Source organism: Echinops telfairi, unplaced genomic scaffold (assembly GCF_000313985.2).
Source record: "Echinops telfairi isolate 266 unplaced genomic scaffold, ASM31398v2 ScPeMD7_3533;HRSCAF=4204_0, whole genome shotgun sequence".
Lineage (NCBI taxonomy): Eukaryota > Metazoa > Chordata > Mammalia > Afrosoricida > Tenrecidae > Echinops > Echinops telfairi.
In genome coordinates, this window is record NW_022107431.1 from 42,219,269 (window position 1) to 42,242,461 (window position 23,193).

General features: G+C 46.5%; 1 protein-coding gene across 1 annotated transcript in view; it reads right to left on the reverse strand.

Annotated features, from left to right (window-relative positions):
* The window catches only part of FYN (FYN proto-oncogene, Src family tyrosine kinase), a 186,299-nt gene that overhangs the window by 114,331 nt on the left and 48,775 nt on the right, over positions 1 to 23,193 (reverse strand). The gene's annotated exons all lie outside the window — the stretch shown is intronic.

The window sequence follows — 23,193 nt, forward strand, 5'->3', positions numbered from 1 at the left end:
AGCCTATCTATAGAATACAACTGACATATAAATTTGGTACAGTTATACAATAGAATATTACACAGAAATGAGAATGAACAAGCGGAGAATCCTAACAACACGAGCGAATCTTCTAACTACAATGTTCCGTGTCAGGCACAAAAGAGTAGATAAGTACAATTTCTCCTTATATAAAGAAAGGAATCCTAGTGGCACAGTGGTTAAGGGCATGGTTAAGGACCTGGCTGCTGACTGACAGGCTGGGAGTTCAAATCGGCCAGCCATTCCCTGAGAGCAAGCTGTGGCAGTCCCCTCCCATCAAGGGGGAAACCCTACGGGGCTACTCAACCCTGCCCCGAAGGGTCATTATGAGTTGGAATTGACCAGACAGCAATGGGTTTTTCAGTGGTAAAAAGTTTAAAAACCGAGAAAACCAATGTGGGCTGTTAGAAATCAGGGCGTTATTACCCTAGATGAGGGGGGTGTGGTTAGCGACTACAAGAGGGCTTGCGGGGGGCCTCGGGAGTTCCGGTGAAGTTTTTTCTTGTCACGGCTGCTGGCTACACAAGGGCGATCACTTCGTAAACACTCACTACTGTCATTAGCAAGTTGTGCTCTTTTTCCTGTAAGCATGTTCTACTCCAATTCTCAAAAAATCAGAGGAACAAATCTCCCTGGTTAATGCACTAAAACCAGAAACGAGCCAGAGCGCTCATAAGGCGAGTGAAAGCACAGGAGCGCAGCCATTTAATTTAGGCCATGGAACTAAAAAAATTAGCTTCGCTAAAAGCCTAAAAGTGCCATTTCATTAAGTTGTGGTTTTGATTCACTTACAATGACTGTCATGCCAAAGCTATTTTATTATTGCATGAAGCAAACACAGTTTCAGAATCACCCACACAAATCATGTTTATTTTACGTTATTAATTTAATTTTTTAAAAGGATTAGGCTCTTTGAGGCCCATTTGGTCATGACAGCTGGCCATTTCCCCCAGGCTCGGGCTGTAGTTTCCAGTCGGCAGCATCTCGAGGTGAGAAAGCAAGCCCTGGGCGCAAGGGCGCTGCACCTGTGTGCGGCACAGAGTGGGCCCGCACCTTCCCCTGCGCGTCACTCACCCACTCACCGCGTGAGCGTTCCTAAGTCCCGCCAGCACAGGTGGGCCGCCAGGCCGCACAGGGCATCAGGCTGGCCTTCCTGAAGTTCCTGGGCTTTTCGGATCTTCATTCTGGGACTCTGACGCTCCAGCCCGCGGTGGTCACTGAGCATGCGCGCTGCACGACGCTTCCACGCGCGCACTGACGACTCACCGGACTCGGGTTTGCTCAGTCCCTTTGCTCTCCATGGACAGAGACGGAGATTTCTAGTCGCCTTCAGGAGTTACGGTCTCGGAACCACCCCAGCCTTTCGGGTTATTAGTTAAACACTTACCCATTTGTCCCATCCAAGGGACCGTCCAAGGGAGTGGGGGACACCGCGCACCCCGTGACGCACATTCCGGGTTGGAATGAGGGAGTTGTGGAGGATGAGGGGTTCCTGGGAGGGAGTTCACCCTCAGCCTGCGAGGAAAGCACGGGGGCTCTGGGAGAGAGGAGCTCTCGTCCTGCCACTAGGAGGAAGGAAGCCTTTTTCTCTGGTGATTGCATTTTCCCAGCGGTCATCATGTCCTCAGGGAGACTTTCTTAAGGTCCTGCTGCATTCGTGCAGAATTTCTGATGCTAATTCTACTCCTAACTGGATACTCTCACAAACAATGATACTGTGTTGCCCTTTAAAAGGTCAAGTGCATATGTTTATAGCTTAGTATTAAGGTGGCAGATGGACATTGAACCTCCACTCAAGTACTCCCTCAATACAAGAACACTTGGTTCTATTAAACTGGCCTTCCATGATGCTCACCTTCCTGACACGATTGCTGACGACAAAGCGGGCGCATAAGCAAATGTGGTGAAGAAAGCTGACGGTGCTCAGCTATCAAAAGATTTGGGGTCTTAAAGGCTTGAAGACTAACAAGCAGCCATCTAGATCGGAAGCAACAAAGCCCACTTGGAAAAAGCACACCAGCCTGTGTGACCATGAGGTGTCGAAGGGATCAGGTATCAGGCATTAAAGAACAAAACCCCATATCATTGTGAATGAGGGGGAGTGCGGAGTGGAGACCCAAAGCCTATCTGTAGGCAACTAGACATCCCCTCATAGAAGGGTCTCAGGGAGGAGAGGAGCCAGTCAGGACGCAGTGTAGCAATGATGAAGCATACAACTTATGTACTGTCTGGCTGCTTTCAAACTGCAAATGGCAGAACTAAGCAGCATTGAGAGACTTCTTTAATGTCTCCCTCCCCGCCCCACTATCATAATCTCAATTCTACCTTACAAATCCGGCTAGACCAGAGGATGTACACTGGTACAGATAAGAACTGGAAACAGGGAATCCAGGACAGATAAACCCTTCAGGACCAATAATGAGAGTAGTGATACCAGGAGGGTAAGGGTAAGGTGGGGGAGCAAGGGGGAACTGATCACAATGGTCTACATATAACCTCCTCCCTGGGGGATGGATAACAGAAAAGGAGACATTGGTCAGTGTAAGACATGAAAAAATAATTTATAAATTATCAAGGGTTCATGAAGGAGGGGAGGGAGGGGGAAAATGAAGAACTGATACCAAGGGCTCAAGTAGAAAGAAAATATTTTGAGAACGATGATGGCAACAAGTGTACAAATGTGCTTGACACAATGAATGGATGTATGGATTGTGATAAGACTGGTATGAGCCCCTAATAATCTGATTTTAAAAAAAGGTCCCTTCCGAGGTGGGGGGAGAGAAGAGGAACTGACTGCAGTATCTGCACCTAACTACCCCCACCACCACCACCACCCTGGGGTGATGCACAACAGAAGCATGGGTGAAGGGAGATAATGGATGGTGTAAGACATGAAAACAATGATTTATAATTTATCAAGGGTTGATGGGTTGGACAGTAGGGGAGGGAGGGGAAAAATAGGAGGAGCTGATGTCAAGGGTTCAAGTAGAACGAAAATGTTTTGAAAAGGATGATGGCAACATGTACAAATGTGTTTGATACAATGGATGTATGGATTGTTATAAGAACTGTAAGAGCCCCCAATAAAATAATTTATTTATTTTTTTTAAAGAAGAAGAAGGTCCCTCCCATCCTCACTGAGAGTTCTGTCTGGTAAGAAAAGGAAACTAGTTAAAACAAATCCTGATTAAGCAGATTTTCCTTCTGATCTAGATTAATCAAAAGTCAAGTATGAGAATCAGTTCAGAATTCACGCAGAATGAGGAAAAGCACCGAGGCCAGTTCCTTGGGAGTGTTTTAACTTGGCTAACAGAAGATGAGCTCTACCAGCCCGAAGAGGGGTCTACAGACTACAGTCTGGGGGACAAATCCTGTTCACTAGTTTTGTATGGTCTATAGAATAAGAGGGGTTCTGGCATTTTCAAATGTGGTGGGGCTGGTGGGGGGGGGATCAAGAGAAGAAAAATGTTTCATGGCGTATTAAAATTACATGAAATTCAAATTTCAGTGTCTATTAATGAAGCTTTTTGCTCGTTCCTTTATGTACTGTCTGGCTGCTTTCAAACTGCAAATGGCAGAACTAAGCAGCATTGAGAGACTCTGTGTGGTCTATAAGGCTGAAAATATTTACTGTCTAGCCCTTTCCAGAGAAATTTCTCCAACACTTCAGCCCAGGAAATCACTACTGTTTGCAGAAGACTGTCAACCACTTCTCTCCCTCCTCTCTTAGGTGTCCTGAGCCTCTGAGGGAGACTGGAATTAGTTCCTGGCACTCTCCAATGGCGGTGCCAATTTAACATGCATCTTATAAACTAACAACAGCCCACAAGGGCAGAACCATTCCAACGGTAGGCCAGTCATCAAGTTACTGGGTCACAAAACAGAGCATATACCCAGCATTTTCTTTAATAGGAGAAAAATACCAAGGGCATGGAGTATTAGTCTGTGAAAAATGTTGTTCAATCACACCTGTGTAATAGGGTTGTGATATAAAATGTATTAAATTCCATGTGCCACAGTAAGAATAAATTGCACCACACAGTAATGGAGGTAGAGATACACATGTTGGAAAGCAAAATCACACACAGAAGGGTGTCGGATTTGAACCACGAGCAGAGAAGAGAAAGAATAATTTACTGAAGATGACAGCAAATAAAAAAGTATTGCTATAAGGTCATAGCAACGTTTATTAAGTAAAACTATAAAAATGTGACACTATTGTTTCGTATCATAGTCTCCAGTTAGGTCTATACACTCCTGAAAGCAGTGTTTCCATCTCTCTAGCCCTTCCCTGAAGAATTCATTTCATCTTCTTTTAAATGTTCATTGAGTTTTGAAATAAAGGGAAGTTTGAATGTACAAGATCAGGACTGTAGGGTGGATGGCGTAAGGCCTTCAAAAATAAATTCTTGTAGAATACCCCTTGTCCCTCTCAAAGAATGAGTAGGTGGACCGTTGTGATGGGGGGGAAAATTACTTGGTGCAACTGTCCTGGCTTTGCTCACACCAATGCAGTTTTTCATTTTCCTAGATTGCCTTTCTAATAAGCCTCAATGATCACCCAGTGTCCTTTGAGAAAATCAATCAGTGTTACCCTGTGGTAGTTATATAATTGTTTGTCAATTTGAGAGGATTCATAGTGAAGGGGTGGAGTCTAGCCTTTCAATCAGATCATAGTCAATGAGGCCTCTGTGTGGGCATGGCCTTCTCCTGAGGATTCTGGAGACTCCTGTAGTCCTCCTTGGAGGCGGGAAGCACTTTCTCTCTGCTCACTCCTTGGGAGACATTGCAGCTGAGAAGACACATGGAGCTACACTAGTGCCCTGAGCTGAAGCATGTGGAGACCCCTGCCAGTGCTGAAATGCTTACAACGCCACTGGATCCACAAGACTTCATACCCTCTGGCCTGTAGTCTTCCTGCATTTGGCATCATTGTATGTGTTTCGTGAGTCTGAAGAGGACTTTAAAGATTGGTATCAGACATATGGGCTAATATCGGACTTATGGACTTGATCTGGACTGGGCTGGGATGTTTTCTCAATGTTCAACTGCTCTTGTATAAAGCTCTTTATTATACACATATGAGTATCTATGAATTGTGTTTCTCTAGTCTACCCGGACTAACACATACCCCTTCGGAATCCCAAAACACAGTTGCCATCACCCCCTGAGCTGACTTCTCTGCCTTGAATTGAACTGGCTCAGCAGATTCCCTAAGAAGCTGCTATTTGGATTGTCTACTTTTTTGGAAGTTACCTTCGTAAGACTAAGATGAGCATATCCCTGAGAGAACATGTCTGCAGCCATTGATTAACCTTTGAGACAGGTTTAAACAGGGTTGGTTTGAAATAAAGCTGTGCTTGTATGAACTAGAATCCCAGTAGAAGTATATTTTTTAAATTTACCTTTGTATCTTGCAGCCATCGGGTTGACTGATTCATCGTGACCCCATAAAACAGAACTACCTCTGTGAGTTTACAAGACTACTTTTTATGGGTGTAGAAAACCTCACCTTTCTCTCGCAGAGTGGGTGGTGGTTTTGAACAGCTGACTTTTCGGTTAGCAGTCCTACCAGTGTGGTGATTTGTATGTGTTCTCATTTAATCCCGCAGTAATGCTATACAATGCTGTTGTCAGGTGCTCCAGCCCTCAGTGACCCTGTGCACAACAGAAGGAAACACTGCACAGTCCTGCACCATCCTCACAACTGTTCCTGTACCTGAGCCCACTGATGCAGCCTGGGCAATGGGCACTGACATTTTCTTTATATTTCTGTATGTTTAATGTGTTCTAGTACTTTTTAAACCGATACATAAGATTGCAATGTTCAGTATAGCTAAGTAATTTAAGTGGCAGAGCCAGGACTATCTGACTCCAAAGTTTATATACTATTTCTGACCACGAATTGATTTCTATTCCCTGAGAATCAGCTGCAGTTTGACACTAATAAGGAATCAAATGGAAAGGAAAAACATTTAGAAATAACAATAGCTAACATTTGCTGAACACTAATATGTACGACACTGTACTAGGCTTTGAACTTAGGAGTCTTCAAAAGTGAAATGGAATGCATCAAGATCGATGCCCTAGACTGTAATGAGCTGAAATAGACTGGCACTGTCCATTTTGAAACAAATCCTATGGCTACTATGTTGGAAATGACACAATCAAGAGGCACGGTGATGAATTCATCGTTAAAAAGGACATTTCAAGATCTAGAAGTACAATGCTGTCATCCGTGACAGGATTAAATCTATCCACATTAAAGGAAATTCAATCAACAAAGCTATTATTCAAATTTCGGCACCGACCACTAAAGTTAGTGGTGCAGACACTGAAGAATTCTACCAATGTCTGTAATCGGAAAGTCATCAAACATGCAATGCACTGATGACTATTGGTGGTTGGAACTCAAAAGATGAAAAAAAGAAGAAGAAGGAACAGTAGTTGGAAAATACGGTCATGGTGATAGAAATGAAGCAGGAGCTTGCATGATATAATTTTTCAAGAGCAATGGCTTTTCATAGCAAATACCTTTTCCCAACCACACAAAAGGCGACTACACACATGGAGCTCTTCAGATGGAATACACAGAAATCAAATTGACTACATCTGTGGGAAGAGATGATGGAGACGCTCACTACCCGCAGATAAAACCAGGCCAGGGCCTGACTGTGGAACAGACCAGCAATTGCTCGTAATTAAGTTCAGATGGAAGCTGAAGAAAATTAAAACAAAACCATGAGAGACAAAACACAACCTAGAGTTTATCCCATCTAAATTTCAAGAACAGATTTGATGCGCTGAACAATAACGATAGAAGACTTGGTAAGCCGTGGGCGCTCATAAAGAACATCGCTCATGAAGAAAGCAAAAGCTCACTAAAAAGACAAAGAAAAGATCAAAGTGGATGTCAAAAGAGACTCTGAAACTTGCTCTTAAGTGTAGAATAGCTAAAACAAATAGAAGAAATAATGAAGTCTAATAGCTGAACTGAAATTTTCAAATGATAGCTTGAGACGACAAAGTCAAATATTATAATGAAATGTCGAAAACCAAAAGGGAAGAACATGCTCAGCATATCAGACACTGAAATAATCAAGAAAAATTTCAAGCCCTGAGTTGTGGTCTTAAAAGACTTGATAGGCAAAATATGGAATGATGCAGAAAGCCTCAAAAGCAGATGGAAAGAATATACAGAGCCACGGTACCACAGAGAATTAGTCCACAGTTCACCATTTCAGGAGGTAGCATATGAACAAGAACTAACAGTACTAAAGGAAGAAATTCAAGTGGCACTAAATGCATTAGCCAAAAACAGGGTTCCAGGAATTGGTGAACTATCCATTGAAATGTTTCAACAAGCTGATGAAGCACTAGAAACACTTACTCATCTATGCCAGGACATTGACAGCTACTTGGACAACTAACTGGAAGAGTACCCAATCCAAAGAATGGTAACCCAACAGAATGAACAAATTATAGAACAACATAATTGATATCAAACCCAAGTAAAATTTTGCTTAACATCAACCAAAAATGGTTGGAGCAATCCATTGAGAAGGAGCTACCAGAGGTTCGGGCTGGGTTCAGAAGAGGATGTAGAACAAGGGATATAATTTCTGACATCCAATGGCTATTGGCTCAGAGTAGAGATTATCAGAAAGATATTTACTTGTTTTATTGACTGTTCAAGGTCATTCAACTGTGGATCATAACAAGCTTTGGACAGCTTTGAAAAGATTGGGAATTCTGGAAGTCTTCCATGTGTTTGCAACAGGCAGTTGTGCAAACAGAACAAGGGACTACCACATTGTTTACAATAAGGAGAGGTGTGTGTCAGTGTTGTATACTCTCGCCAAGATTAATCAATCTGTATTCAGAGCAAATAATCAGAGATGCTGGATTATATGAAGAATTTGGCATCAGAACCAGAGGAAGGCTATTAACAACCTGTGATTTACACATGATACAACCTTGCTTTCTGAAAGTGAGGAGGACTTGCAGCACTTGCTGATGAAGATCAAGGATTTCAGCCCTAAGTATGGATTATAACTCAATGTAAAGAAGACCAAAAGCCTCACAACTTGGCCAATAGGTAACATCATGGTAGGTAGAGAAAAGACTGAAGTTGTCAAGGATTTTGTCTTGTTTGAATCCACAATCCATGCTTTTGTGACTGCTCTTGGAACCAGCAGTCAAGCAATCAAAGGATGCCTTGCATTGGTAAATCAGATGCACAAGACCTCTTTAGAGTGTTCAACAGCAGGACAAAGGTACGCCTGACCCAAGCCATGGAATTTTCAATTGCCTCAAATGCCTGTGAAAGTTAGACATTGAATAAAGGAGACTGAAGAAGAATCAATGAACTGAAATTTTACGCTGACAAAGTATATTCCAAGTATTACAAGCTGTCAGGAGAATAAACATCTCTGCCTTAGAGGAAGTACAGCCAGAGGATGGCAAGAAGTGAGGAGACTCTGTCTCGTCTACTTTGGCCATATTATTGGGCGAGATCAGTTCTTGGAAAGGGACATTACACTTGGGTATAGAAGAGCAGCAAAAAGGAGAAATACCCTCAAGGAGACAGACTGACGCAGGGGCTGTAACAACGGGCTCCAGCGTAACAACTGTGAGGGCGGCCCAGGCCCAGGCTGACTCCTGTTCGGTGGTGCACAGGGTCACTCTGGGTCGGAACCGACTGGACCGCCCCTCACAACACAGCATGCTTGTACTCATGATCTCACTCCATCGTGACTCGAAGCCCCATGGAGTAGCTTCTATTATCTCCATTTTTTTTTTCAACTAAAGAATCAGAGTCTAGGAAGAATTAACTAATTTAGTTTCCACCCCTCGGCCCCCTCAAAAAACCCAAACCTAAAAAGCCATTGAGTTTGATTCTGACTCACAGTGATTGATATAAGGGGTTACAAACCAGTACATCTTCACCGGAGTAGACAGCCTCATTTTTCTCCTGCAGAGTGACTGCTGTGCTGGGTTTGAACTGCTGCTTTTCTGGTTAGCAGCCCAACACACAACCCACAGTGCCAACAGGGCTCCAAAATTTCAGAGCTGTATGTAAATATTAGAATCAGGAATTGAACCACCATTGTTCAGGCCTTAGAGCTAGAGTTCTTTCCCACAATAATCTCTCTTTCAAACAAACTGCTTATTGCCAAAGCAGGTATGCAGCTGTATGTTGGTAGTCTCTGTGAGGAGGAACAAATGCCTTCTTTTTATTAACACATTTAATGTATATTCACTGAGCACATACTATGTGCCAGGCGCTGTTCTGGGAGCTTAGGATACAACAGTGAAAAAGCAGAATAAAATCCCACCCTCGTGGAAATATGAGTAAAACGGTAACGACACAACCACCCCAAACGGATTGAAATGCTCTACTGGGTAAGGGCAGTGAGCTGAGCACAAGATGCAGGTCTGTAAGAAGTGCAGAAGGCACAGGGCAATAAAACTTTAGAAAAGAGAGGCAAGTGGGAAAGGATGGTTGAATCAAAATTTCCATTTATTTTATTGAAATAAACATGCAGATGTACTTGCCAGGTAGCATCGTTTTTATTTCCAGTTGGACTGTAAGTTTTCCAACAATAGGGGTAATGCCAGGTTTTAAAACATCGCCCATGCCAGGTTTTAAAATATCACGCTCTGTGCTTACCATAGTGCACAGTGACTTGAATTTGCCCCCTTCCCTTTTCTAAGTTGTTTCCAGGAGAAATATACAGAGGTTACTGAAGGACATTCAAAGTCAGACCCACGGACAAGGTTTAGACAATGCTTGGGGTGACAACCCAGAAGAGGATGGCAGGACTTGCCTCATGGTACCAAGGAGCATCAGAGAAAGGCCTGCATGCTTCCTGGAAGAGTTATGGCCAAATCAAAAGCGATAATAACACAGAGGTTAAGGAGTCAGAAATAGATGAGCTTAGCTGTCAAAATAAGTGGAAAGAATCTGCCCAAGTGAATGTAAACCGGGGCATATGATAAGAACTTTAATCATTTTTGTAATAAATATATTTTTTATGCTTTGTTTTTCACTTCATTTTGGATTTTTTTTTAATTTAAAGAAGTATATAGTGTTGAACTGAAAGCTTAAAATTGTTACTTAGTCAAGTCTAATGCGCTTATCTTTAGTCAAACCTTTGGATAACGGCATGTTGACTCCAGTGTTATGTGAAACACCTAGTAGGGCAACCTTTAATTGTAGAGCAATAGGATGGTGAATGGTTACACGACTGCAATCTGTTCACACAACAGAAAACGGCTGTCACCATTTAATCACATGGGAAAGCGATCAGAACTTAAAGCAGAATTAAAATCACATGTGAAGTATATATGATATGCACCCTCCCCACACACACAAAACGGGAAATAAGAACAATCACATTTCATTAACACTGTTCTCTCAATAAGATGTGATGAAGAGACATTATTTTAGTAGTACCCCACTATGAACTATCAACAGGGTGTGATGAAGAGATTCCTTCTTCGTAGCTCATCAAGCGTTCTTCAAAGAGTGTGCGTGCCAACGTCAGGTAAATCAAACCCCCCTTAATATAATTTGAATCAAACCAGAAATGCACATATAGTACTTCAAACGTACATCCACGCTTGCTGATAGCTTTGGCCACCAGAAGCCGCTGACTACACTGAATCGTGTGGAAAATCCTGGTCCTTTTAGTATTCCAAAATGTGTATTTCTGGACTCACCTGTAAGGTGGTTTCAAATCAATTCAGCAGTCGCCAGGGCAGTCACCAGCACGAGATGAGGAAGCATCACTGAGTTCCGTGACTTTGAGAATAAAACCACTCAACAAATATTTGCATGTTCCAGGCACCGCGTGCCAGAGGGTCCAATTGGGTGTCTGAGAACAAATGACCATCGGGCCAACGCTGGTCCCCACACCAGCAAGGCCCACCAGGAGGCCGGGCTGCGAAGTAACCATCCGGCCACACCCCCAATCCTTTTACTTCATCTTGCCTCTGACCCTTTTTGGGTCTGTGACCCTGGTAAAGGCTTGTCACCTCTCCGGCTCCAGCCACCTCATTTGTAAAACAAGGACAATCCTGACCCAGTTCACAGTGCTGCGGTGAAGAATGAGTGAAAAGCATTGTGCCCTTGTTTTTATCTATACAATGTCAGTAGCCAGTGTGACTTCCTTCCTTGGGAAATTATGTATTTATTCTTTAGGGGAAAAAGCAGGTTGGGGAAGGCTCTGGAAAAAGAACGTCAGTGGTTAAAGGAATGTTCCGTGGTTTTCTTCCTCAGAATGTCTAGATTCACCATTACAGAAATGAACACCCGTTTCCCCAACCCTGGACAAAAGCAGATGGGACTCAAAGTTCTCACAAAGTTCGGTAACATTCCAAGAACAAAACTAGATGAGACGCTGCCAGTCTGAAGAGCAGGAATTCAGTGGTGATCCCCTTTACACAAAACCCAAGGAAACGGATTTAGAGTTTTCCTCATCTCTCGTTTCGGAAGGGCAATTGAAAACATTTAATAGCCAGTGTCTAACAACAAACAAGTGCTAAAGTTTGTTTGCTGTTTTCTAGAAATTTAACATTTCTAGAATTGGGTGCTGAAAGGATACTAATAGTGAAATCCAAAATAGACATAAATATGCAAATATATCCTGTCTCCTCAAAACTAAACTCGTTTTCCAAACACAGACAATATTTGTATAAATTCAAACCTTATTATAGACAGGAGATGGGTAAGGGCAGAGAGGAGAAAAACAAAACAAAATTAAAAAAATAAAACAGAAGCCTAAAAATGGGGCCTGTGTAGGAGAGATTTTCCTTGTCGAATTCAGAGCTCTGCCGTCAAGTGGATTCTCACTCATAGCGGGCCTGCTTACGTGGGTTTCTGAGACTGCAACTCCTTAAGGGAGTAGAAAGTCCCGATTTTTCTCCCGAGGAGCGGCTGACCGGGCGGTTAGCAGCCCAACTCGTAACCAACAGGCCACCACAGCACCCCTTTTCCTTGTCGGCTATCACGGCAAACAATCACCGCGCGCGATGGCACGTCCGCTGATGGGGAAATGCAGCCTCGGAGCGTTCCCATCCTACACACGAGGTTAGGGCCGGGTCCAGTAATTCAATACTTGTTTCCACCTCGTCTTCAGCTTGTTTGTGGTCTTTCTAGCATACAAAGGCTTGGTAGGTAGTGTTCAGACATCAGGACTACAACCCTCCTGCCCATCACCTCCTCCTTTCAGTGATGGGACCTGTCAATACGCACACAGGTAGGACAGAGCAGAAGAACTCAACGGCTGACAATGGGCACAGCTCTCTGCCCACTGGGCCAGGGGCTTTTCCACCGGTGGACCTCCATTAAAGCCGACTGACTTCCCAGTGGTCCAGCGCTGCAGAGGCACTGGACGGGAGTGGCAGCCACAGGTAAAGGTTCTCACATGGAGACTGCCTCAATGCGGGCGAGGCTGGTGACTTCCCACCTGGGGTGGGGTAGTCCTGCACACGCGGCAACCGCCCCGCCTAATTCTGCATTGTGGAGGATGCGCTTGGGCTGTGCACGTTCAGTAACTGCTCTGTGTTTTTCAAAGGCAATTGTAAAAATGATACATTAGAAGATGTTTGGGGATGCCCCGTGGGCATGAGTCGCTGTGTAAAGCCGGATCAAAATGAAGCCTCTGTTCTGGGCCCTGCCAGTGCTTTGATTCCGAACGACTTTATTACTGTTAATAAGGTGACACACACATCAATGGACGGATAAATTGCTTGGGTTTGGTGGAGTTTCAATGAACAAATTTGTAATAAGCAATGCAAATTGCTTCCCAATTTTCTTTCAAGTAATGATTCACACCACCCCAGAAGAGCCCCCTGTGGGGGTGGCCAGAGGCCCAAGGGAGGAGCGGAGGAGGGGCAGGCACCACGTGACCAGGGAGGGCAATTGTGCTGGAGGGAGGGGAATAAGGAGCTTATGTCATCTACACCTGGATTGATTGCAAGCGTGCTTTTTAAATCTCTCACAGCATCGTTCTGTTTCTCCTTTCCCCCTCAAGAGTATACATTAATACTATTCAACGACTTTCCAAAAATAACCACCCAAATGAAAATGGGAACCTGAGTCCCCAGGGTGAGGCGTGGCATGAATTCAGGGGTAAGCCCGGCTTCCGACTTAACCCTCTCGTGCCCAGGCCTGCAGTTCTCTCCTGGACTCTTCTCAGGGTACACCAAGTGCAGGATTGTTGACAGTCTCTGCTTAGGGAGGGGTGGGCCTGGGGGCTGGGGCAGACACAGGCATGAAGAGTCCATATGGCCTGGAGAAAGAATAGTTCAGACTTGTTCCTTAGCTACTCAATATTTGCTGTTCCGAACATCCCTTGCACTTACCATCACACCTCACGAATAAGCGCAAATGGTAAGCTTTGTCTGGCAAGTGAAAGGCTGGCAGTTGGACCCTCCCAGGAGTTGCTCCTGGGGAGCCAGGCCTGACGATTACAGCCACAGATGCTCCACGGAACAGTTCCCTGTCACTCGGGGTTGTTACGAGTTGGAATTGATTTGGTGGCACTGGAAACAGCAGGCACACTTCACGGCCAGGGAAAGGGCCCTCAACATATAGGGGTCTGCATCGACAGTAACCGATGGACCCAGAGAGGGTTGGAGGAATGCCACTGGCATCAGTTGTCAGGTCGCAGGGGATCAAGCCGCTCACTTGGCTCACTTGGGTTTAAAGGATTGTTGTTGGTTTTTTTTTTGGGGGGGGGGGCATTCAAGCATTCCAGTCATCATCAAGGTACAGCTCCATGCACCGTGTGTGTGTTCTATTTACGATTTGGTGCCCTTTCCTTGGAGTTCCACGTGTTTCTACAACACTTGCCTGGGTGCCCTGAACCAACCATTCTATCTTCTCTCCATGGCCATCTCCACCACGTCCCGCCCCCCTCACCCACCCTCCTTCCAAAAAAGTAAATTCTTACAACACACCATTTAAATCAGTGGTTCTCAACCTGTGGGTCACGACCCCTTTGGGAGTAGAACGACCCTTTCACAGGAGTCGCCTAAGACCATCGGAATACACGGCTCCTCTGTCAGTCTCCAGGTGGGTCCACCCCCATGCAGATACACACACGAGAGTACTCAGCGTGAAGACTGTTCCCCATGCTACACCATGCTTCAAGACAACATTTCATTTATTTGTCATTAGAAATCAATATTTCACAATATATAATTACATATTGTTTGTGTGATTGATCACTATGCTTTCATTATGTTCAATTTGTAACAATGAAAATACATCCTGCATATCAGATAGTTACATGACGATTAGTAACAGTAGCAAAACGACAGTTATGAAGCAGCAGCGAAAATAATGCTATAGTTGGGGGTCACCACACCATGAGGAACTGTGTTAAAGGGTCGTGGCATTAGGAAGGTTGAGGACCATTGGTTTAAATGAACGAACATTTGTAGGTGAGGAATTTGTCGGCTGGAGATATGGACAACTGAGTAATATTTGAAACACAATCAGTGCCATGCAGTTGAGTCTGACCCACAGCGACCCTACAGGGCAGAGAACTGCCTTGGTGGGTTTCCGAGACCGCGACTCTGAGGGGGTGGAAGGCCCTGTCTTCCTGCTGCTGGGTGGCAGTGGAGTACCACCATGAAACAGAATTTCCACCGTCAGTCACTTGGGACTTACTGTTTACTCGGTGAACCATCAGAGGGGTCTTGGCATGGTCGGAATCATATTAGGAAAATAATGATGAACACAGCAAGTATGTCTGACTGTGACAAGCCCACACAGCACTTGGGCTGTGCACTGTCTGTGGATCACTCCTTCCTCTTGTTGGCCCAGGCAGTGAGTCTGCTGTAGACAACTGGGCCTATCGGCAAAGCCTTTTCAAACAAGGCTCTGCCTCCATGTTGGCTCCCTCCCCACACTGGCTGGCATGAAGTTACTTAGCACCGGGTCAGATCTTTATGTCATGGTGACTGGGCAGGGAATAAGAGACTATTTAGGTGATAATGAAGATAACAGAGCAGTATCAGACATCTCAACCTTCTAGATGTTTGCAGTCAAGCCAGCTACATACCCAACCAACCAAACTCACTGACAATCAATTCCCACTCCAAGCAACCAAAGCAAACCAGCCCCTGTTGGTTTCTGAGACTATAACTTTTTACAGGGGTAGAGAGTCCTGTCTATATACCGCATCTTAACCAACAAAGCCTAAAACAAGCACTGGTACTAAAGAAGCATACAGAGTGGGTCTGAAGAAACTGGGAGAGACATTTACAGTTCTCAACTACTCAGGATTTTCTAGGAAAGTAAAGTCGGGAACCAGAAGATGGCCAGGGTGCAGGTTAAGCTCCCCTAAGAGAAAACGGCAGGCAGATCAGCTGTTTGCCCACTTCCTCTAGTGGGAAGGGCCCTGGATTTGAGAACCGCTCCCAGGTGTCTCCGTCTGTCTGCCAGTAGAAAGAAGCGTCCCAGCAGCCTTTGGAGGCCACGACTGGAGTCTCCATGCATTCTGCTTCTTTAGTTCGTCCTCTGAGCCCTGTGCTTGGTTAACTGGTGGAGCTGGTGGCTCCTTTTCCTAAAACAGGTCGTTTCCACTTACGCATACATTGATGGCTCCTCTAAAACATTGATTCAACAACGTCCAATATTTAAGCTTCATCAAAAAGTTTTTCAGAGCAAAACATGAACAAATACATGCATGCTTACTGCAGAAATGTCTATAATAGCAAAAAGATGAAAACAATCAAAAACTCCGTCTGCAGAGGAATGGATAAACAAACCCGGGGACATTCACACAGCGGAATGCTACGCTTCCTTAAGAAACAACGAGGAGTCTGTCAAACACCTCGTGACATGGGCAAAGGCCGTCAACCTCATAAAAGATACATATCTTATGATGCCAATATTATAAAGGAAGAAAAGCAAAGTAAACGTTTCTGTGGAGAAGGGTAAGCAAAGGATAAGACTTAAGATGGTGAGGAGGTCAGAGCGAAGGGTGAGGGTGGACAGAAAGTAAAGAGAGAGGGAGGGTGGGAAAAGAAGAGGACAAACCAAAATGAAAATATTCTTAAACTATGCTGCTCTTACGGCGTGACTCACCAAGTGAGGTTTCGTCAGACAGAGCTCACTTTTGCAAAGTCCACAGATACCATTCGTGAAGGCCCGAGAGGTTCTGGTATTCTCCGGCCTCCCGGAATTGAGAGCCACAAATTACAAAGCTGACCAGAGCCTGGTCCATTTCCTTCAGCATGTAACTCAGACGTTTTACTTTCACAGTCTCCAGTCTGTGAGGAGTCTAGTTCAATTACTGTTAGAAATAGGGGAGGAAGCAACCCACGTCCTAATGTTTTGAGCCGGCACCTCCTGGGGCAGGCCTATAGGACTACGGAGAGACAGGGTAAGGTGAGACCCTGAGTAAAGGGAGTCTTTGCTTCGGCTGCCACGGACTCATGTTTAACACCACCAGTCCTGAGATTATACAGAAAAAGACGGCCAAGAATAATTTTAATTTGGTGGCAACCCGCACAAATGTACAATTACCTGCAAAAACATTGTGTGGAAAAGTTTCACCTTCCCTCAGAAACCAAGTTGCATTAAGATGGGATTCTTTTACCTTGCAAGGAAACATCACAAACTACCCACCCTCTCAGGAAGGGAGCACACCACATGAGGAGCGATCCAGGGAAGTGTCTTCCTTCCCATAAATGACCTTTTCCCTTCTGAATAGTTTCCTCGGTGATGTATTTACTGAGGGGATGGGGCAGCGTCAACACACAGCCCCGCTGGGTTCACAGTAGGGTTTGCATCCTCAGACCCACAGCTGACCTCCGGACAGCTAACATAACCCAAGTCAACTTGAAAAGGCCATTCTACTGCTGCGTGTTTAAAAGCAGGGGTGGGGGGTGGTGGGGGTGGAGTGGGGGAAGGAATCATGGCCTCCAAATATAGGGAGGCTACAATGAAAGATTCGGAAAAAAGAGGAGGGAGCAAAATTAGGGGGGGGGGCGCCCATCTTTTCTTACCATAAAAGACCCGAGCAACTGGGAGCAACTGGGGGATAAAGACCTTGATGTGAGAGGAAGCCCTCTCTCTGCGCTGCCTTCCTTCCACCCACAACGCTCAAAAGCAGTTGCTGTGGCCTAGGCCTCTACTCCCACTACAAACGGGGCACCACAAGGCAAAACCGCAAGGTCTCAAACCCATGGGCCACGTCGTGGGAAAAGATGACGCTACCTGCTCTCAGAGAGACATTCAGAGCCTCAGACACCCTATTTTGCGTTGCTGTGAGTTGGAGGAGATCAGTGGCAGTGGGTGGGTTGGTTGGTTCGATGCCATCTATACAATTGTGTGCTCCAGCCCACTGTGGGCAGGGCTATGCAACTTGAGTATCTTCCAACCCTGGGGGACTGATCTTCCAGCACTAAAAGCCCAAACCAAGCCCATGGCCATTGAGCTGGTTCTGACTTACAGCGGAGGCCCCGCAAAATGCAGAATTGTCCGACAGGGTTTCCAAGGCTGTGATCCTAACAGAAGCAGAAGCTGCCAGCTTGTTCCCTCAAAGCTGCTAGTGGGTTCGAACTGCTGACTTTCAGGTGAGCGGGGGCGGGGGTGGTTCTTCGCCTCCAAGGCTCCTTTCTAGCACCATACCAGACAGTATTCTTTAGTGAGCCGCAGGGTTTCCACAGGCTAATTATCGACAGTTGATCCCCAGGTCTTTCTTCCTACTGTCTTGGTCTGGGGCTCTGCTGACACCTGGTCACCATGGGTGACCCTGCTGGCATGTGAAATATTGGTGGCTTACAGGAGGTAGAGAGGAAAAAGACCTCGCATGCTCCCAACAGCAGCCAATGCAATGAGTGGCACAACCTGGAATTGGGGGAGCCTGCTGTTTGTTAACTGGGATACGAAAGCCCAGCCTCTTGGGAACGGGGGCTTCTAATGCAGTACTTAGCGATAGAAACCTTGAGTGGTGACTCATACGAAGAGCGTGGTCCTTCCCTCAAGGTTGGCCTAAGTGGGCGCTGTATGTGAAGTCCTGTGTTATGTGCACTTGGAGGGTTATGTCAGCACCACGTAGTGGACTTAAGAAACCCCGCCTCTGCTCCTGGCTTCACAGATCATGTCTGGTACCTTCAGTAGGCACTTCGCCTTGTGGGGCCCCAGCTTCCTTACTACACAGCAAAGAAGGGAGACCAGGTGATTCTTACAGGGATTCTGGCCTCTGGTTCTAACCGTGCCCCTTGGGGGTCTTAGCCCAGAGCTCTGTTCACCTGAGACCTCTCTCAGAGAGGGGAGCTGTCTTCCAACAAGCCTCCTCTTTCAGGTTCCCTTTCTCCCCAGCTGGTCCAGGTCTGGAAACCCGCTATTTGGGCCTGGAATGGGTTCTCGCGGGTAGCCGGGGCATGAGTAACACCAGCTTTGGAAGTAGGCATGTCTGGGTCTGAATCCTGGCTCCTCCACCATCTAAGAGGCTGTTCACCCACTTGTCTCAGCTTTCTCTGCATTGATGTGGGGTGAGCAACACTGTGCTCACAGGACTGCCAAACGTCAGCTATCCGGAACAATGCGGCAGCCGCTGCTAGGAGTCAGGCTGCCCCACCAAACCAGCGTGACACAGAATCAAACCACCGCTGGCTTGACTTCTGAGTCTGGGGAACAAGGATCCAGGTGGCTCAAGATTCTTTCCCCTTCACCCGCTCCATACTCCTAATACTGCAGCCTTTCTAGCCCTCCCATGGCCGTCCTCTCACTGCATACCCTACCGGCAGTGTCCCCTCCTCCTGAGCTAGTCACCCTCCCAAGCAAAACCTGAGTAGCCAGACCAGATTCATTCATACACAGGTGCCACTGACCATTTAATGACTCATCCACGGCCCCAGAAACAACTGCTGCATATTTCCTCTTAAAATGATGGAATCAGAGGCCATGTCAAAACTGATGTAACAAAACCCAAAGGCTGCGTGTGTGAGAGACAGGCAACTGGAGGGGGGACCTGGTGCAATCGAGGAGTTTGCTTTAAGGGCGCTGGCTCTACAGAGTTTCTGCGCTCCTCACATTTTCTTCCCCTCTCTTAAGAGTCCACTAGAGCACGCCTGGAAGTGGAAGGTCCTGTGGGTCAGGGGACCAGGGAAGCAGGCAGCACGGTAAGTCCTCTCTTCCCCGACCCGCAGCCGCTCTCTGAAGCACTTCCCAGGGGCCTCCAGTGCTGGGCCTCCCATTCGGACATGGAGAAAACCAGTCTGATGGAATGTTCTCCTTCGACCACCTTTGTGTACAGGTTGGAGGAACACCTGCATATGCTTGTAACTCCTGGTTCCTGAACGTCACTCAGGAACGAGTCTATATTCTCTCCTACCAGAGGGAATTAAGTTTGTTGGTTCGGACGCTAACGGGGAGCCCGGAGGGGTTGGGTGGAACCCACTCAGATCAGTCCAAGGGAAAGCACTCCCTGGTCCAGTGGATTCTTCCTAGGTCCCAGCTCTGTCCTCATTGAAAGCATCCCCATTCCTAAGTGATTCGATCCCGATAACCAGGGAAAGGAAATGGCTTAAAATCAATTGAAAGACAAAAACTATTAAGCAACAAGTTACTTACTATCTTTTTCAAGCCAATAATCAGCAAAGTGACCCAAGTTCCACCTTTTTGTGCTGTATGTGTCCCGGCTCACTCCTACACCAGGAGATGCGAATTAATGCTAACCTGGGCTCGAGAAACATCTTTTGCAAAGTTTGTTGAAGGGTAGCTGGAGGCCCATGGAGTCTGCCGCACAGACAGAGGCATGAATCACCCAAGGTGTCTGCCTTTGTGGCTCCCTGAGATTAGCATGCTAGTTTTTCAGATGGGAGGGGAGATCTGGTAGGGATTAGAGTGGGCGGGGGTGGGGGTTGGAAGTAGTGAGTAATATTCTCTAAAGTCTAAGAACTTTACATTCTCTTTCAATTGGCCCAATAATCTAACAAGAAGAAATGAACCTCCTGGACCAGGCAGGATTTGAACCCCTGCCTTTCGGGACAACGGAGGCCCATTGTTCCCCACATTCATCTCTTTCACTCCGGGCTCGGAGTCTGGATTTCACTCCTCCTTGGGAGAGCAGAATGTTGATGGAGTTTCTTGGGGTTCTCTAACTGATGGGGACAGGCTAAGCATTTCGTGGATGAGTAACTAGGGCTCTATACCGAAAGGGTTTATGTTAACAGCACCCAGTATTTAGATGAATACACTGCCTACTTTGGTTATTCTTTGGTGGTAATCTACAAGAACGGTGTTCTTAGCAGATGCTGGTGAGGAAAACCCTGGCTGAGTGTCTCTGTAAACCCACAGTCTCTGGGCCAGACCCCAGGACTGGAGGGTGCAGCCTCCTCTCTGCACAGTCTTGCCTGGGAGCAGGCGGAGGTGGGCCACTCCTGTCGGTGCCTCTGCTCACTGCTGATGCCTAGGAGGCCAAGGCCCCAGGTCCTCCCTCCCAGATGAACCTTTTCCTCAAGCTGCCCTTCAGGGTTCTCATTCACGGCCCTGGGTGTTTCTCTTCACCTGCCACTCATTCATGCCTAGGTCAGAGTTTTTTTTAAAAAAGGCACAAAAAGGAGCCTTCTAGTCGCTATTTAGTTCAGAAAGCTGCCGGTTTTGCATGACTGTGCATTCTTGCACTCTGCGTCTATTGAAGTTGTTGGGCGCCACACGTCAACTTTGGACTCTCGGCAGCCGCACGTGACGGAGTGGCACTGCCTCATCGAGCGTCTCAGGGTCACCAGGCCTTTGTCCCTCGGAGCTTCTCAAACCAGAACCCGAACTGCTCACTGCCTCTGAGCGGAGGCAGGCTCAGAGCGAGCCCACAGCACAGCGAACAGCTGCCCCCGTGAGTTTCCCAAGCCCTGTCTTTCTCACTCGGGGTGGCTGATGGTTTTGAACTTCGGACCCTGCAGTTGGCAGCCCAATGTGTAACCACCATGCCACCAGAGCTCCTGGGTGGGTTCCAGGGGCCAGCCTCCTAGGTCAGCAGGCAAGCAAAAGCCTTGCACTGCCATGCCCTCTAGCAAATGACAAGGGCCCGAGAACCTGCCTTCTCACAGCCTCCTCAGGTGAGGGCGAAGCACTGCACGCTGGAGAGCCACAGTGGAGAACACACGCTGCCACTGAAGACCAAGTCAGAGGTCGATTCCTCGGAGCTAAGGAGCTTTGCTGCATCCAAGATGCCAGCACAGCATATTCTCCATACCCCCTCCCTCAGTCTGCGGCCCAGCAGGATGCGGGGCACGCCCTCAGACTGTTATCATTTTGATAACTTCATACGAGGTTACTTACAGGGAGTAGGGAAGCCACTGCAGCTCATGCAGTTCCCTGGGCCAGTGGTGAGGGTGGCCTAAACAAATGGGTTGGAGGGTGAATTCACGCCATCTCGCAACGTCCACAAAAACCCAACATTAAAAAAAATAAGCACGTCACTGCCATTGAGTCCGCTCTGACTCACAGGGACCCTATGGGCAGGGAAGAACCCCTGTGGGTTTCAGAGGTTGTACATCTTGATGGGAGCAGAAAGCCTCATCTTTCTCCCAAGGAGCAGCTGGTGAGTTCGAACCTCTGACCCTGGGGTTAGCAGCCCAATGTGTCACTACATTAGACTCCCGGCATTAGATTCATTAAATGGCAGCAGTCCCCAGGAGGAACTGCTATTCTCTCCTGGAGGTCTCCCCTGCAGTGGGTTACCTGGAAAATGACCTTCCAGGTTCCCTGGGTCTCCAGCACTGTGAGGCAGCGGCCCTGTGTCCGCTGCATTAGCTGTGGGCTAGCATACAGCGTGCTTGGGGACCCACGAGGTGAATTTAGAGGCACATTAGGTGATATTAAATGGCACAGACTCAAGAATGAGAAAAGGACTCACTTCAGTACTTCGTGAGTCTCAGTTAGATGTTAGCACATCGGCAACACCTCTCTCTACCCCCAAAAACAAACTCATTGCCAGTGAGTTGATGTTGACCTACAGTGACCCTATAGGACAGGGTAGAACTGCCTCATGAGTTTTGGAGGCGGTACCTATTTACGCAAGTAGAAAGCCCTGTCTTTCTCCCAAGGATTGGCTGGTGGTTTTAAACCGCTGACCTTTCAGATCACAGCCCAGCTACACCACCAAGGTATTACATGATACAGAATCGCTGAATGAGAAAGAGGACTCTCTTTTCGATACTTTAAAAGTCTCAGTCGGATGTTAAGATCATTGACAACGCCTCTCTCCAGAACACCTGCTAATCCCTCTCTCTTCATCAGGGAGAAGGGAGGCTGTAAGCTCAGGGCCTTGTGCAGGTGGGGACATGTTTAAGAATTTGGGCATGTATACTTATTTTTCATAATTGCTGTTTATTAATATTAAATGATAGAGGCTTCCAATTCAAGGTGGTTGCAAATGTTTACTTTTGTTTCATACAAAAATAAATTTAAGAAAAGACATTACACTAGTAAGATAAGCTTTACCTAATATGGCAAGAATCAGAAGGTGGCATAAAAACGCCTGAGGTTTCAGAAAAACCGGGCTAAGGCTAAGCATGCCTCATGAGGCAGGAGCTCTAGGCTTTAGTTCTGACTGCCATCAAATAAGCAATAATGACCAATTTCATTTGCTTATAAATAAACAATGTTGTCCTTGAAGGTAATAGCTCATCTAGTTAAAGGGCTGAAGCTCCAAGATGGCAATAAAAAAATTGGTAAAACTGCTTTGTAATCCAAAACCTATCTTGTCCCTACAACAGAATGGAGACGCCTGGGATGAATGATTAAACATTAAGGTCTAAAAGATTTATATTCGTCATGGGATGGAACTACGGAAGCATCAATTATGAAGTGAGAGGAAGAGGCGCTAAATGCTCTTCACCTGGGTCACCAGCATCGGGTCTAACAAGGGGTCCTCTGGCTGTCACTGCAAGGGGAGTCGCATAAGAACCCAATCTGCTCCACCTAATGCCAGTCACTGATTATCAGGGTCAGCGGGGCAAACGAAATCCCAAACGTCACCCACGTGGTAAATCCTCTTGATGCAGGTCTGCTGAAAAGGCTGCACAGGCCCCTCCTCCCTGTGACCACGGTTTGTCCGGCTACCTCGGAATGCACGGGGTGAAGCAGACTCAAGGAACCTGCAAGTTGTGCGGCTTAGCCTACGCAGATGAACTCAAGTCGAT